General features: G+C 47.3%; 1 protein-coding gene across 37 annotated transcripts in view; it reads left to right on the plus strand.

Annotated features, from left to right (window-relative positions):
• The window catches only part of GATA5 (GATA binding protein 5), a 2064317-nt gene that overhangs the window by 1348557 nt on the left and 701011 nt on the right, over positions 1-14749 (plus strand). The window lies entirely within an intron of this gene.

Raw genomic sequence — 14749 nt, forward strand, 5'->3', positions numbered from 1 at the left:
GCTCTGAGTCGAGCCTCCTGTGTCTGCTCAACACAGAACTCCTCTTGCTGGCTGCTTCAGATGGCCCAGGCACAGTAGCAGGGGGAGGAAGCGGGGGCGGGGCAACCTTAACGGAGTTTTACACAATGACAGCGAGCAGGGCTGTAAAGATCAGTCCCTGCTCCTGTCACACTCGAGTAGTAAAGCTGCCCGGCCCCCTCTGTACCCTGTCTATAGCCGCAGCACACACATGCTTCTGTGTGCAGAACGAAGCAGGGGCAGCTGCAGAGAAGGCACTACGTTTTTGTGGGGAATGGTGTCGGTACTCGGCAGCTGTGGGGACACTTGTTGGCAGGTTGACTGCTTGTTTGTCAACCCGCCCCTTCCTTAGCTCCGCCCTAGGCACGGGCCTATTTGAACTTCCCACAAATCCGGCCCTGTCTGGAAGGCTGCCAAGTTCTTCAGTGTTGTGGTTCTGCTATGAACTCCCCCTTCCAGGCCCCTCTATGCACACTGCCTGTGTATTATTTAGATTAGGGCAGCTTCTCTCTTATCTTTTACAAGCTGGATAAATCGTCCTCTGAGCTGGCTGGGCTTTCACATACTGAGGAATTACAGACAAAGGCAAAGCTGATCTACAGACAAAAGCACGCGATCTCCTGCAAGACAGAGCCCCAGGACCTTACGCAGATCTGCGTTAGGCAGTCCTGGTGCTGCCCCTGCGGCCACGCCCATCAGTGTGGTGCGGTTGGCTAGTATACACAAAAAATATACATTAAAGGACAACTGAAGTAAGAAAAATATGGAGGCTTTCCTATTTACTTTTAAACAGTACTAGTGCCTGGCAGCCCTGCTAATCTATTTGGCTGCAGCAGTGTTTAATTCACACCCGAAACCCTCCATGCCGTGGTTCAGTTTATCTTGCCGTTGTACCCCAAAAACCATGAAATATGAAAAAAAATATGAATTTCAGGGTTACTGTAGCAGCTGTGTGGAGAGAAGCAGACATCAGTCCCTTTCCTTTGAAGCTTCTGGCAGAGGTTTTTACAACATTAAAATGAGGGAAAGTAGCACTTACCTTCCCATAGAAGATTCAGCATGAGATTTGTCATCAAAAATCTTTAATTGTATTCTTGTATTTTAAAAATGTTGTAATGTAAAAATTGTGATGCGCTTCGTGGGACTATGGCCAGACTTCCTCCGGCAGTAAAACAGGATTAGTTGGGGGGGCACCAGCAGACAGGCTAAAACTATGTATCATAGACATATATTATATGTATGCTAAATTTAAATTATATCTCCATAAGGGAGTGTAGGTTTTATGCGCCTACGGCTGTTGTGTTGGCGTGCAATGTTTCATAAAACTAAAAAGAAGGGGGGCCGGGAGTTAGTCCATGGCAGTGTGCAGGTGCACAGAAGGGGGGTGACGGCCCGTGTGTGTGGGGTGATGTAAGGACGTCAATGACGTCATACACTTAAATATAAGCACCATGTAGTGCACAGCCGCAAAATAATTAGTGTGGCATTGTGTAGCATTGCCCTTGCGGCCATATTTAGTGTGGAGGACGAAAGTAAAGAAGAAAATTTAGGACAATATAATGTTAGGTGAAGTACTGAAGGTGCCGAGGGTGATATATAAGCATCATTGGCATGTGCTGTGGTGCATAATATACCGTTATCATGTTCAATTTTAAAGTTTACTAAAAAAGTAGTATAACACTTGCATCTAGTGGCAGAAACTAAAAGTGAAAGAGATGCGAAAAGCAGGCAAGCAAGAGAAGTGAAAATACCTTATATACTCGCGTATAAGTCTAATTTTTCAGTACAAAAAATTTGCTGAAAAGTTACCCCCTGGGATTATATGTGGGTCAGTAGAGCAGAACGGATGGTGGAGCAGGTTTAGTTACTAACAGAGCAGTGTAAGGATCGTGCACTAGTGATCCTGCTCTTGCCAGCTGGCTCCCTGCTGTGTCCATGTCCCCCCATTCTCTGAAACATGGTGTGCAGAGTGTGTTGTTCAAAAATACCTGTGTCCCCTGGCTTGTGGAGCAGAGCATGCAAGCAGCATGTCAGCGGTGCAGTGATTGGGGATTCTTCCTGTGTGGCAATCACTGTGTCTTATATCTATGACGCCATCTAGTCGAGTCTTGAGACACAGCTGTATCATCCTTGGGCCACATCTGGCTACTGTGGAGGGGGCTATACTGGGGAGTTGGCTTATATGCGACTCAATCACTTTGTCCTGGTTTCTGAGGGAAAAGCGGGTACCTCGGCTTATATGTGGGTCAGGTTATATGCGAATATATACGGTAAATTAAAGATTATGGTTGCAGTCTGATGAAAATATCTGAAATTAAAAAAATCTGAATGTAGGTTACATATATAGTAATATAAAATAAAATAAATGATGATCACAAAATAAAAAAAAAATCACAAAAAGGCAAAAAAGAACGGGATTGCCGTCTATTGTTGTGTTTTGATCTGCAGCCTGCACAGGATGCTTGCACCATCTAGTGGTGAAATTAAAAATGTGCTGTAAAGTTTGTATTCTCTTATTCTTCAAAAACTCTTCTTTCTTTTTTCCATATTAGTAATAAAACTTTCTTCATAAGAGGTCCATTATACCAGGGCTTTTCAACCCTGTCCTCAAGTACCACCAACAGTGCATGTTTTGCAGAGCTGTCTCAGCAGAGCTGATTAACTACCTCTGTGGATTTCCACAAAACATGCACTGTTGGTGGTACTTGAGAACAAGGTTGAAAAGCCCTGCATTATACCGTATGTGTTTAATATAGATTCATGCTTGGAAAAGTGCATCCAGGTTTGGTATTTGTTCAGCAGCTTTTTCAAGCCTGTATTGCATACTTTGTAGTGTTTCCTGGCATGTAAAGGAGGCATTTTTATGCAAAAAAAAAAAATGCTATAGGTATGCAAATACCTATTTCTTTGTAGGGATGGGTTCTGTTTTGGATGGTGTGATGGGTAAGGGCTCTGCCTCTGACAAAGGAGACCAGGGTTAGAAGCTCGGCTCTGCCTGTTCAGTAAGCCAGCACCTATTCAGTAGGAGACCTTTGGCAAGTCTCCCTTACACTGCTACTGCCAATAGAGCGCGTCCTAGTGGCTGCAGCTCTGGCGCTTTGAGTCCGCCAGGAGAAAAGCGCGATATAAATGTTATTTGTCTTGTCTTGTCTTGTCTTGTTTTTTGCATTTATTGCAGCAAGCTGCACCCTACAAGTTACTCACGCTCATTGGTGTGAATGCAATGCCTGGATTTATACTTTTTCCACCCCAGGACAATTTTCTTGTTACTCCCCTTCCATGTGCGGCAGCTCTCCCCCCTTCCATGTGTTATATCCATGCACTGGAGTCCCTATCTTTCATCCACAGCTCACCTGGGTAGCAGCTCCCCTCGTTCATCACTTCCAGTTCCGCTGCTCCATTTGAATCCTCCGCCATATGAGAAGCTACTTTCCCATTTTCAGCAGCCACCCGAGACCCAGGCCTTTGTAGCCTTTCTTTAAATCTTGCCCTACATGAATGGAGATTTCACACCAGTAGTTGTAATGAGTTAACCCTTAGACTGCCAGCTTTTTTTTTTTTTTTTACAAAAGCTACACGCCAGTGCCAGCTATGTGTGTATTGTCTTTATTAACCACTTCACCTCCAAGGGTTTTCCCTAGAGTGGCGGCTCCAGGATTTTTTTTTTGGGGGGGGGGGGGGGGTGCTATGCAGGTGCTGGACCAATTTCTGGGGTAGCAAAGCGCGCTGCAGCAAAAAAAATGGGTGAGACTATAATCTGTGGCGCGCCGTGGTAAAAAAATGGGCGTAGCCATGACCGGATGAGGGCGGAGCTAACTGTAATTTAACCATTTCAGCCCGCGAGGATTTTTCACCTTATGCATCAGAGCAATTTTCACCTCCCATTCATTCGCTAATAACTTTATCACTACTTATCACAATTTATTGATCTATATCTTGTTTTTTCCGCCACTAATTATGCTTTCTTTGGGTGGTACATTTTGCTAAGAATTATTTTTTTTATAAATGCATTTTAACAGGAATAGTAAGAAAAAATTGAAAAAAATCATTTATTTCTCAGTTTTTCGGCCATTATAGCTTTAAAATAATACATGCTACCATAATTAAAACCTATGTATTTTATTTGCCCGTTACCGGAAGCACAAGGAGGGTGGGGGCCATTTTTTTTTTTTTTTAGAAAAACTGCGGTCTCTCATAAGAAGCTGTCGGTTTTTCTGCCTGCAATTTAGATTGGTGAACGGGAACCGTGTTCCCGTTCACTGATCCCAGGGCTCCCGGGGGACAGCACGGGGACACTTGGGCGCGCACACGGGAGCGCGTGGGAGCGTGCCGAAAGCGCATCTCTGCATCAGAGCGGCTGCCTGCAGAAATGGTTAAAGTGAACCCGGAGTGAGAGTGATATGGAGGCTGCCATATTTATTTCCTTTTAAATAATACTAGTTGCCTGGTAGCCCTGCTGATCTATTTGGCTGCAGCAGTGAACTGAATTACACCAGAAACAAGCATGCAGCTAATCTTGTCAGTTCTGACAATATTGTCAGAAACCCCTGACCTGCTGCATGCTTGTTCAGGGTCTATGGTTGAAAAAATTAGAGGCAGAGGACCTGCATGGCAGCCAGGCAACTGGTATTGCTTAAAAGGAGATAAATAAGGCAGCCTCAATATTATTCTCACCTCGGTTTCCCTTTAAAAGTGCAATGCAAAGACAGTGGACCCAAGTTTTGGTGACCCTTTCCCCAGAAAATTCACATAATTGTGCAGAATTCTCAAGAAAATGCACGTAATGTGAGCAGATTTGCCCAGAAAATACGTTCAATCATGTCGGTAGATTTGACCAGAAAACATGTTCAATCATGTTGGCCGATTTGACCAGAAAACATGTTCAATCATGTCGGCAGTTTTGACCAAAAAACACGTTCAATCATGTCGGCAGATTTGACTAGAAAATACATGCAATCATGTGGCAGATTACACCAGAAAATACGTGCAATCGTGGCAGATTTGACCAGAAAATACGTGGAATCATGTGGCAGATTTGACCAGAAAATACATGCAATCATGTCGGCACATTTTCCCAGAAAATACGTGCAATCATGTGGCAGATTTGACCAGAAAATACATGCAATCATGTGGAAGATTTGACCAGAAAATATATGCAATCATGAGGAAGATTTGACCAGAAAATATGTGCAATCATGTCGGCAGATTTGACCAGAAAATACATGCAATCATGTGGCAGACCTGACCAGAAAACACTTCAATCATGTAGCAGACTTATGAAAGGAAAGACACACACAAGGAGTGACACACACACTTTTTTTCAGGTGCGATCCAGGGGAAGCTGTAACATTTTGTTATTAGGCTAATTGTGAGGAGCGCACAAATAGGTTTTGTTTACATGTAGCAGACTTGACCAGAAAACACTTCAATCATGTAGCAGACCTGACCAGAAAACACTTCAATCATGTGGCAGACTTGCCCAGATTATACACCTGCTAATATAAATTAAAAAAAAACATTTACTCACTTGCAGCAGATCTCCTGTCCCGGCCTCCGTCCGGCGCGCAGCTCCCACGATCCTATGCAGCCAGCAACTGAAACTCCCGCGCTGAGAGCAGGGCTACGGGAAAATGTCGCCTGTACTGCTGACTCAAGGTCTCCAGAGCAGGGCTTCGGACGCCATTTTACCGTAGCCCTGCTCTGCCACTGCCTATTAGACGCCGAAAGTCAGTTCACGCTGGGGGGTGCTTGGAGACTTTTAGGGGGTGCTTTAGCACCCCCCTGGCGCCGCCACTGTTTCCCTATAAACAACAGAGCAATAGCACTCCTTCCATTCATTCTTAACCTGCATCTGTTCTTAAGTCAGAACATTGTGCCATCTCAGTCCCCTGTACCCCCTCTGTGCCCCCAGTGTCCCCCTCTGTGTCACCTCTGCCCTCTGTACCTGCTTATACAAGTTTAAAAGCCATTTTTTCTTTAAATTTTTTAAAATCGATTTTCTCAAAAACAAGTCCAATTTGCAAAAAAAAAAAATTGACTTGTTCCCATGGAAACACAGAATCCATGCCATTTGTATCAGCGGGTTGTTCGTAAGATGGGCGTTCTTAAGTCGGGGACTACCTGTACATGATAATAAGTTCTAAACAATTTCCAAGGATTTACTATTGCTTTTAATTAACTAAAATACTAATTTGGTGTTGTTTAAATAAGATTTATCATTTTCTAAAACTCTAAATTTGTTATTCTTGGTATATCAAGCCAGAGTATATCAGTATATCAATCCTAAGTACGACCTGGAACCATCAGAAGTACCCCCTGGGGTTTGCATACCACATGTTGAGAACATAGGCTTTAAAACATGTAATTTTAGTGCTGAGGATCTGTCTAGATAAACCTAGTGTAACGGTTGGTGTAAGCACACAGAGAGTATCTGATTATTGATGATCTGCAGTATCACCAACAATACAGATGTATACCTGATTATTAGTGATCTGCAGAATCACCAATAATACAAGTATGGCTAACCTCTGGACACCTAATAAAGTGTAAGTGTTTGGGTGCAACCGTAACTTTAATGGTAATGAGACCTCACCAGAGGGGCTGGTGAGGTATAAACAGTACACTGAGCGTGTACTAACGTATAACCTCCAGCAAGCTGGAGAGACAAAACTGAAGAGGCTGAATCTCCCGAGGAGCGAGTGATTCAGACTATACTGCAGGTAATTAAGGCTAATCTATAGCCTAACAGAGCTGCTGAACCAGCGGAGCTGGCGCAGTAACACCTCACCAGTGGCGAGGGCCCACTGGCGAGTAGAATGTTCAGACAGGCAAGATTCGGTAACAGAGAGGTAAGTATCGGTACAGAATCGTGAGACAAGAGAGTAAACGGTAATCAGGCAGAGGTTCAGCAACAGGAAAGTACGTATCGGTACAGAATCGTGAGACAAGAGAGTAAACGGTAATCAGGCAGAGGTTCGGCAACAGGTAGGCAGATAGGCGAAGGTACAGGATTAGAAGGCAGGATCAGAGTCGGAGGGAATAGCTAAGAGTCATACACAGGAGATCAAACAGTAAGCAATATCCTAGTCTTGATGTGAAATCCGTAGCATCAACACCAGGGAACTAGTCTAAACAAATAACAATAAACAGATAACAATCTCCTAATCTTGGTGTGAAATCCGTAGCATCAACACCAGGGAACTAGCCTAAGGTCTGAGCACTAACACGCAAGCATTCACGACAACAGACAAAGTAGCAATGCAGCCAGGAGGCTTATGAAGCAGAGGAGACCTCACTGGCACGCCCCCCTCTCATCAGCCAATCCTGGGCGCCGTGGGTCTCCCCTGACGTCAGCCGACCAGCAGGTCAGCTGACGGGCTTCCTCCCCGCATAAAGGTCCCGTCTATGCGCGCGCCCGCGTGCTATGGCAGCCCCCTGCACGGGAGAATGTTCCGTCCTCGGCGTCCTGGACGCCGAACGGATGGATGGCCGCATGGAGGCAGCTGCGGAGGCAGTGCTGTCCGCCGCAGCTGCTTAGTTTCTCACAGTACCCCCCCTCTAGGCGTGGACTCCGGACACGCACCACCTGGCCTACCCGGATGCAATCTATGGAACTCCTTCCTGAGTTCTTCTGCATGCATACGAGTGTGGTACCCAGGATCTCTCTTCAGGACCATACCCTTGCCAGTGGACTAGATACTGTAAAATTTGCGTACCCAGCGAGAATCCAAAATCTTTTCTATTACATACTCGGGTTCTCCGTTAATCACCACAGGGGGAGGAGGAGTAGCATCCACATGAACGGCAGGCTTCAAAAGCGAGACGTGGAATGTCCTACCACCCCTAAAACTGGGGGGAAGTGACACCGCATAGGTAACATTATTCACTTTCCTTGAAATGGAATAAGGCCCTATGAATTTGGGACCCAATTTCACAGAGGGCTGCCTTAGGGACAAGTGTCGAGTGGAAATCCACACCAAATCTCCCGGTGTGAACCTCCATTCCACTGAACGTCTCTTGTCGGCCTGCCTCTTTTGAGTAAAAAAAGGCCTTTTTCAAATTTTGCTTCACCTTATTCCAGATGCCTCTCATAGTCTCAGACCAATGTTCTAAGGCTGGAAAAGGTGAAGCCACCACCGGCAGGGTGATCTTCCCGTAACAACCTGGAACGGAGAGAACCCAGATGACGCAGATTTTAAGTTGTTGTGGGCAAACTCGGCATACGGCAAGAACCTGACCCAATCAGTCTGGGCATCCGCCACATAACACCTGAGGAACTGCTCGAGGGCCTGATTTACCCTCTCAGTTTGGCCATTGGTCTGTGGGTGGTAGCCGGAGGAGAACGATAACTTCATCCCCAATTGCTGACAGAAAGCTTTCCAGAATCGAGAAGTGAACTGGACTCCCCTATCTGATACCACATCGTGGGGAATCTGTAATGATCCACTCAGCTGGATGCACTGGCAGACAGCTGTTTGACCATTCCTCTAGTCTGTGGGCTGCAGGTCTCTGCAAGAGAGACCTGTTTTTCCATTACAAGTTTCTGGTCTGTTCTGCTGCTGAGGAATTTGCATACACTCGTTATGCAAATCCCTTACCTGCCTCCTTTGATGACTGGCAGTATAAAGAGCTATGTTTCCCAGAGTCCTTTGCTGGTCATAAGGGTTAGTTCCTGTGTAACACTCGCCTGGAGTGTCAGCCTTGCTCTTTGTTTGAAGATTAGCCTAGAGTAATTCCTGGAACTGCACTAGCCAGTTTCCCTAGTGCAGTTAGGATTGCATATCTGTTTTGTTTGTCTGTTGCGATTGTCCTGTCCCAGCGGTGGTCGACAGGAAATCGTTCTGTATGTCTGGGTGCTAACCGGAACAGCGGTTGTTTTTGGTAGCCCCTTCTGATCTGTTTTCCTGGATCGCACTAGCCTCTTGCGCTAGTGCTGTGGATCCTTCTGGTCTGCTACTCTCTTGCTGTACTTGGATCGCACTAGCCTCTTGCGCTAGTGCTGTGGATCCTTCTGTCCTGTCTCCCTGGATCGCACTAGACTCTTTCGCTGGTGCTGTGGATCCTATCTCTCGCTTGCTCCTGTGTTCGTGTGTCTGTCTTGGCGGCTACGAACGCTTGCTGGAGGCTTGGTGAGGTAACCGTTAAAGAGTAACTGTCAGGCTGCAGAAGCTAATTTAAACCTCTATTCTCCTGTGTTAAACAGTTTAGAAGGAAGCTCAAAAGCCATTAGTGAAGATAAAAATCTCAGTTACCTTTGATGTGTGCTTATCTTAAAGGCTGTTATAGACCCATAAGGACGCAAGCCGCATACTAAACTGCAAAGCATTCTGGGGCCCTCCCCTCGGCTGCTAATGAGACGTTACAGCAGCTTGTGTAATCAGTCCAGCGCGTAGCACTGATAAATCTCGGGGCAGAGTACACTGCAGGAGTCAGCTATTGTTCCTAGCCACATGGCTCATTAATATTCACTGCACACTGTGTTGTTCAAGTACGAGCTGATCTGTGATCAGGAAGCAGGCAGGACATGACGACACATTTGACAGAAAAACATGGAGCCTGCCATGAGCTGTCAGGAGCATCTATCTCTGCATATACTATATACAAATTCTGTGAAATCCAAACGTGGACAGTGAAATGCATATGTAATGTAAGTACAGCCAATCTTTAGCTACTGATATATGTGTTTATTTTCTCTGAGACCTTATACCTAACAGCTCCTCTTTAAGCAAGCGCTCGCGTCCTCTGTTTCATGTTTGTCTGTCGGTGGTTAGTTAGGCGTGCTTGTCTCTGTTGTGCTTATCACGCGGAGACCGCGCATAAACGCGTGCACTGTTGCGAATGAGTGCGGTGTTCGCGTTTAGCTAGCGTTTGTTATTTTCCTTATCTTCTCTTTGTATGATTTGCTGTGCCTTTGCTACTCCCGTGTTCTGCCTTGCTGTAGCCTTGTGTCACCTCTGGCAATCGCCTCTCTCGCGATTGCGTTCCTACTTCATATCTGCTGTTGTGTATGCACCATCGCGGGTTGGCGACTAGTTTGGTGCACACACATACAATCTGTCTCTGTGCTCGTTCTCTTCCGCAATCACTTCTCTTGCGATTGCGTTCTCACTTGGTTTCTTCTGTTGTGTGTCCACCGTCGCAGGTGGCGGCTAGATTGGTGGACATACATACATTCCTCATCTGTGCTTATTCGGTCTTGTGTCGCTGTTAGCAATCGCCATCTCCGGCGATTGCCTTCTCGCTTTGTCTTCCTGGTTGTGTGTTCATCGTCGCAGGGTGGCGACTAGTTTGGTGAACACAGATACCCTCTGTCGCTTTGATCTCTCTCTTTCAGGGCTATCTTGCCCTGCGTTTCTTCCCTTCGTACAATTCCTGTCTGGCGTGTGTGGCAGGGCAGAGGAGCTGTTCCTCTGCACTCCACAGCTCCCCCTGTCGACAGGAATTTCCCTCTACAGGTGCATTGCACCTTTTGCTGGGTTCCTGCAAATTATACGCTTGTGGAGGATTTCCGCAGTGTCAGCGCACGTCTTGTGCGCTGATCACGGAGAGAATTCCACAATCGTTACAGAATCCCATGCAGTCTGAAAATGTGGAGAATAAACAGCTCTGCCAGTTCCTGTGCAGAGGGGAGTCTGTTCAAGGGGATGAACTGTGCCATCTTACTAAACCTTTCGACTACCACCCAAATGACCGTTTTACCCTCAGAGAGAGGTAGTTCGCCCACAAAGTCCATGGACACATGGGTCCAAGGTTCCTCAGGAACGGGAAGAGGCTGTAAGGTGCAGGCAGGCGCTCGCCTAGAAGCCTTGCTCCGGGCACAAACAGCACAGCTTCCCACGAACTCCTTGCAATCAGAAGTGACGGAGGGCAACCAGACACTCCGATTTAATAATTCTAGAGTGCGAGCCACGCCCGGGTGACCCGCATTCTTATGGGCATGGAATGCATTTAAAACCTTGAGTCTCAAGTGGAGGGGAATAAAGAGAACCCCATCTGATTTACCCTCCAAAACGTTTTGTTGAAAAGGATCCAGCTCTGAGGCCCAATCCAAGTCAACCTGCGCCTCAGAGGGTTCTGGATCCTGTTCATTGGTTCCAAGTACTTGGGCCTTGTTCACAGCAGTGGGAACCTGCTTTAAACAGGGGTCATGACAGAAGGGAGACCAGCTTATCAACTGACTGGTACGCCAGTCAATCTCTGGGGAATGTTTCTTTAACCACGGCATACCTAAGATGACCGTGAATGTGGACATCTCCAATACCAGAAACTGTATTAGCTCTCTATGTAGGGGTCCAATCTGGCATACCAACTCAGGGGTCTGAGAGATGGTGACAGGTAGTGGAGAATCGTCCACCGCAGTAATTTTAATCTGCTCCCCCAGTGGAAGCGGCGAAAAACCAAATTGATTGGCAAAGTTTGCCGACATAACATTAACCACAGCTCCAGAATCTAAAAAAGCTTCAGTAGTGTAAACCTGACCCTCCCAGGTGATAGTACAAGGAAGCAATACACGTTTATTACTTAGAGCAGGGGTGCTCAATAGGTCGATCGCGATCTACCGGTAGATCGCGACCGCCTATTTGGTAGATCGCCGCCTCTTGGCCGCGTCTTGTTAAATATAGCCGCGCGTGTTCTCTGTGTCGTGCTGCGGCTGTCAGAATCTGCTTCCGAGCGAAGCAGCGCTGATGGGAGAGGCGCGGCTAAACAGAGAGGCGTGGCTGGAGGGGGAGAGGAGCCAATTGAGCAGCGCTGATGGGAGAGGCGTGGCTGGAGGGGGAGAGGAGCCAATTGAGCAGCGCTGATGGGAGAGGCGTGGCTGGAGGGGAAGAGGAGCCAATTGAGCAGCGCTGATGGGAGAGGCGTGGCTGGAGGGGGAGAGGAGCCAATTGTGAGCGTCTTCTCTCCCTCCTCTGTGATGGTCAAGCGTTGTGGCCACGCCTCCCCCTTGTCCCGCGGGCTTCTACCACCGCATCCATCTTTGGAAGGACTGGACTGGAGAGCGGAGGAATAGCATTGCTGCCAAGGTGGGGAATAGAATTATGGTGCTGGTGGGTCGGGTCGGGTCGCGCTGCAGGTCGGGGCCAATTAGTTTACTGTGGGGCTGCAGGGGGAAGGGGATTTAGTTATTATTCATAGAAGCCATGCGGGGGGAGGGAGGGCTGGGGGTGGCAGGGGGTTTAACTGAGCTTAATGTGGGCACCCCTAGTTGAGGGAAGGATTGCTGCCAAATATGCTGGGGTGGGGAGGGGGGTTAATGTCACTGTGTGGGGTACATTTGTGGGGAAATCTGCCAATGAGATTGTATTTGTGGGGAAATCTGCCAATGAGATTGCACTTGTGGGGAAATCTGCCAATGAGATTGCATGTGTGGGGAAATCCTCTGCCAATGAGATTGCCTGTGTGGGGAAATCCTCTGCCAATGAGATTGCCTGTGTGGGGAAATCCTCTGCCAATGAGATTGCCTGTGTGGGGAAATCCTCTGCCAATGAGATTGCCTGTGTGGGGAAATCCTCTGCCAATGAGATTGCAATTTGTGGTCGTCCCATGCTAAACTTAGCATTTATAATGTTGTTATATGACTATACAAGACTTGTATAGTAATATACCAGCATTATTAATGCTAAGCTCAGTATTTGAAATGTTGGTAGATCTCCTGGCCTCGGCGAATTTTAAAGTAGCTCTCGAGCCGAAAAAGTGTGGGCACCCCTGACTTAGAGGTATATCAAGATCGCCTAGGGTAGTACCTCCAGCTACTCCTAGGCGATAGAGTTTTCCTTCTTCTTAGGACAAGCAGAAACCATATGTCCTTTATCGGCACAGTACAAGCATAACTTCTCAGCTCGTCTTCGATTTTTCTCTACCTCTGAGAGCTTAGCCTGCCCAATTTGCATTGGCTTATCAGCAGGTGGAGAGGAAGGCGTAGGAGCTGAGAAAGTACAGGAGGAAAACTTTCTTGGGGGCTTAGCCCGAGTTTGTTTTTGATAACAAACTCGTCTATCAATCTTGATGGCCAAAGAAATGGCCTCATCCAGAGTTTTGGGTTCTGGATGACCCAACATGAGATCAGACACAGCGTCAGACAATCCGGACAAGAAATAGTCCAAGAGTGCGTACTGCCCCCACCTGGCTGATACTGCCCATTTCCTGAATTCGGCAGCATAAACCTCCACGGAACTCTGACCCTGTCTGAGGGTTTGTATCTTCCTCTCAGATGTCACTGCCAAATCAGGGTCGTCATAAATTACGGCCATAGCTTTAAAGAACTCCTCTACTGAGACTCATGCTCCGTGGGGAGACTGTAGGCCCAGGATTGGGAGTCACCTGCCAATAAAGTTTTAATGAATGTGACCTGTTGGGCTTCAGTACCCGAAGAAACGGGTCGTAATTCAAAATATGACACGCATCTATGCTTGAAATTACTAAAATCCGAGGGATACCCCGAGAATTTTTCAGGTGGGGGCACCCTCGGCTCGATCACAGAAGGGGGAGACACTCGAGTATTAGGGTCCAATAAACGGTTAACTGACTCAGTTAGCTAGTTAATCTGAGTCTGTTGAGTGTTCACCGTATTGATAAGTTCATTAACGGTGGTGGTTAACACGTCAACCCGTTGGCAGAGTGCCTCCATTATACTTTACTGTTCTGTTCTGTAACGGTTGGTGTAAGCACACAGAGAGTATCTGATTATTGATGATCTGCAGTATCACCAACAATACAGATGTATTCCTGATTATTAGTGATCTGCAGAATCACCAATAATACAAGTATGGCTAACCTCTGGACACCTAATAAAGTGTAAGTGTTTGGGTGCAACCGTAACTTTAACGGTAATGAGACCTCACCAGAGGGGCTGGTGAGGTATAAACAGTACACTGAGCGTGTACTAACGTATAACCTCCAGCAAGCTGGAGAGACAAAACTGAAGAGGCTGAATCTCCCGAGGAGCGGGTGATTCAAACTATACTGCAGGTAATTAAGGCTAAACTATAGCCTAACAGAGCTGCTGAACCAGCGGAGCTGGCGCAGTAACACCTCACCAGTGGCGAGGGCCCACTGGCGAGTAGAATGGTCAGACAGGCAAGATTCGGTAACAGAGAGGTAAGTATCGGCACAGAATCGTGAGACAAGAGAGTAAACGGTAATCAGGCCGAGGTTCAGCAACAGGAAAGTACGTATCGGTACAGAATCGTGAGACAAGAGAGTAAACGGTAATCAGGCAGTGGTTCGGCAACAGGTAGGCAGATAGGCGAAGGTACAGGATCAGAAGGCAGGATCAGAGTCAGAGGGAATAGCTAAGAGTCATACACAGGAGATCAAACAGTAAGCAATATCCTAGTCTTGGTGTGAAATCCGTAGCATCAACACCAGGGAACTAGCCCAAGGTCTGAGCGCTAACATGCAAGCATTCACGACAACAGACAAAGTAGCAATGCAGCCAGGAGGCTTATGAAGCAGAGGAGACCTCACTGGCATGCCCCCCTCTGATCAGCCAATCCTGGGCGCCGTGGGTCTCCCCTGACGGCAGCCGACCAGCAGGTCAGCTGACGGGCTTCCTCCCCGCATAAAGGTCCTGTCTATGCGCGCGCCCGCGCGCTATGGCAGCCCCCTGCACGGGAGAACGTTCCGTCCTGGACGCCGAACGGACGGATGGCCGCATGGAGGCAGCTGCGGCGGCGGTGCTGTCCGCCGCAGCTGCTTCGTTTCTTACACCTAGGCACTGCACAAAAGTTAA

This window comes from Hyperolius riggenbachi, chromosome 12 (assembly GCF_040937935.1).
Source record: "Hyperolius riggenbachi isolate aHypRig1 chromosome 12, aHypRig1.pri, whole genome shotgun sequence".
Classification (NCBI taxonomy): Eukaryota; Metazoa; Chordata; class Amphibia; order Anura; family Hyperoliidae; genus Hyperolius; species Hyperolius riggenbachi.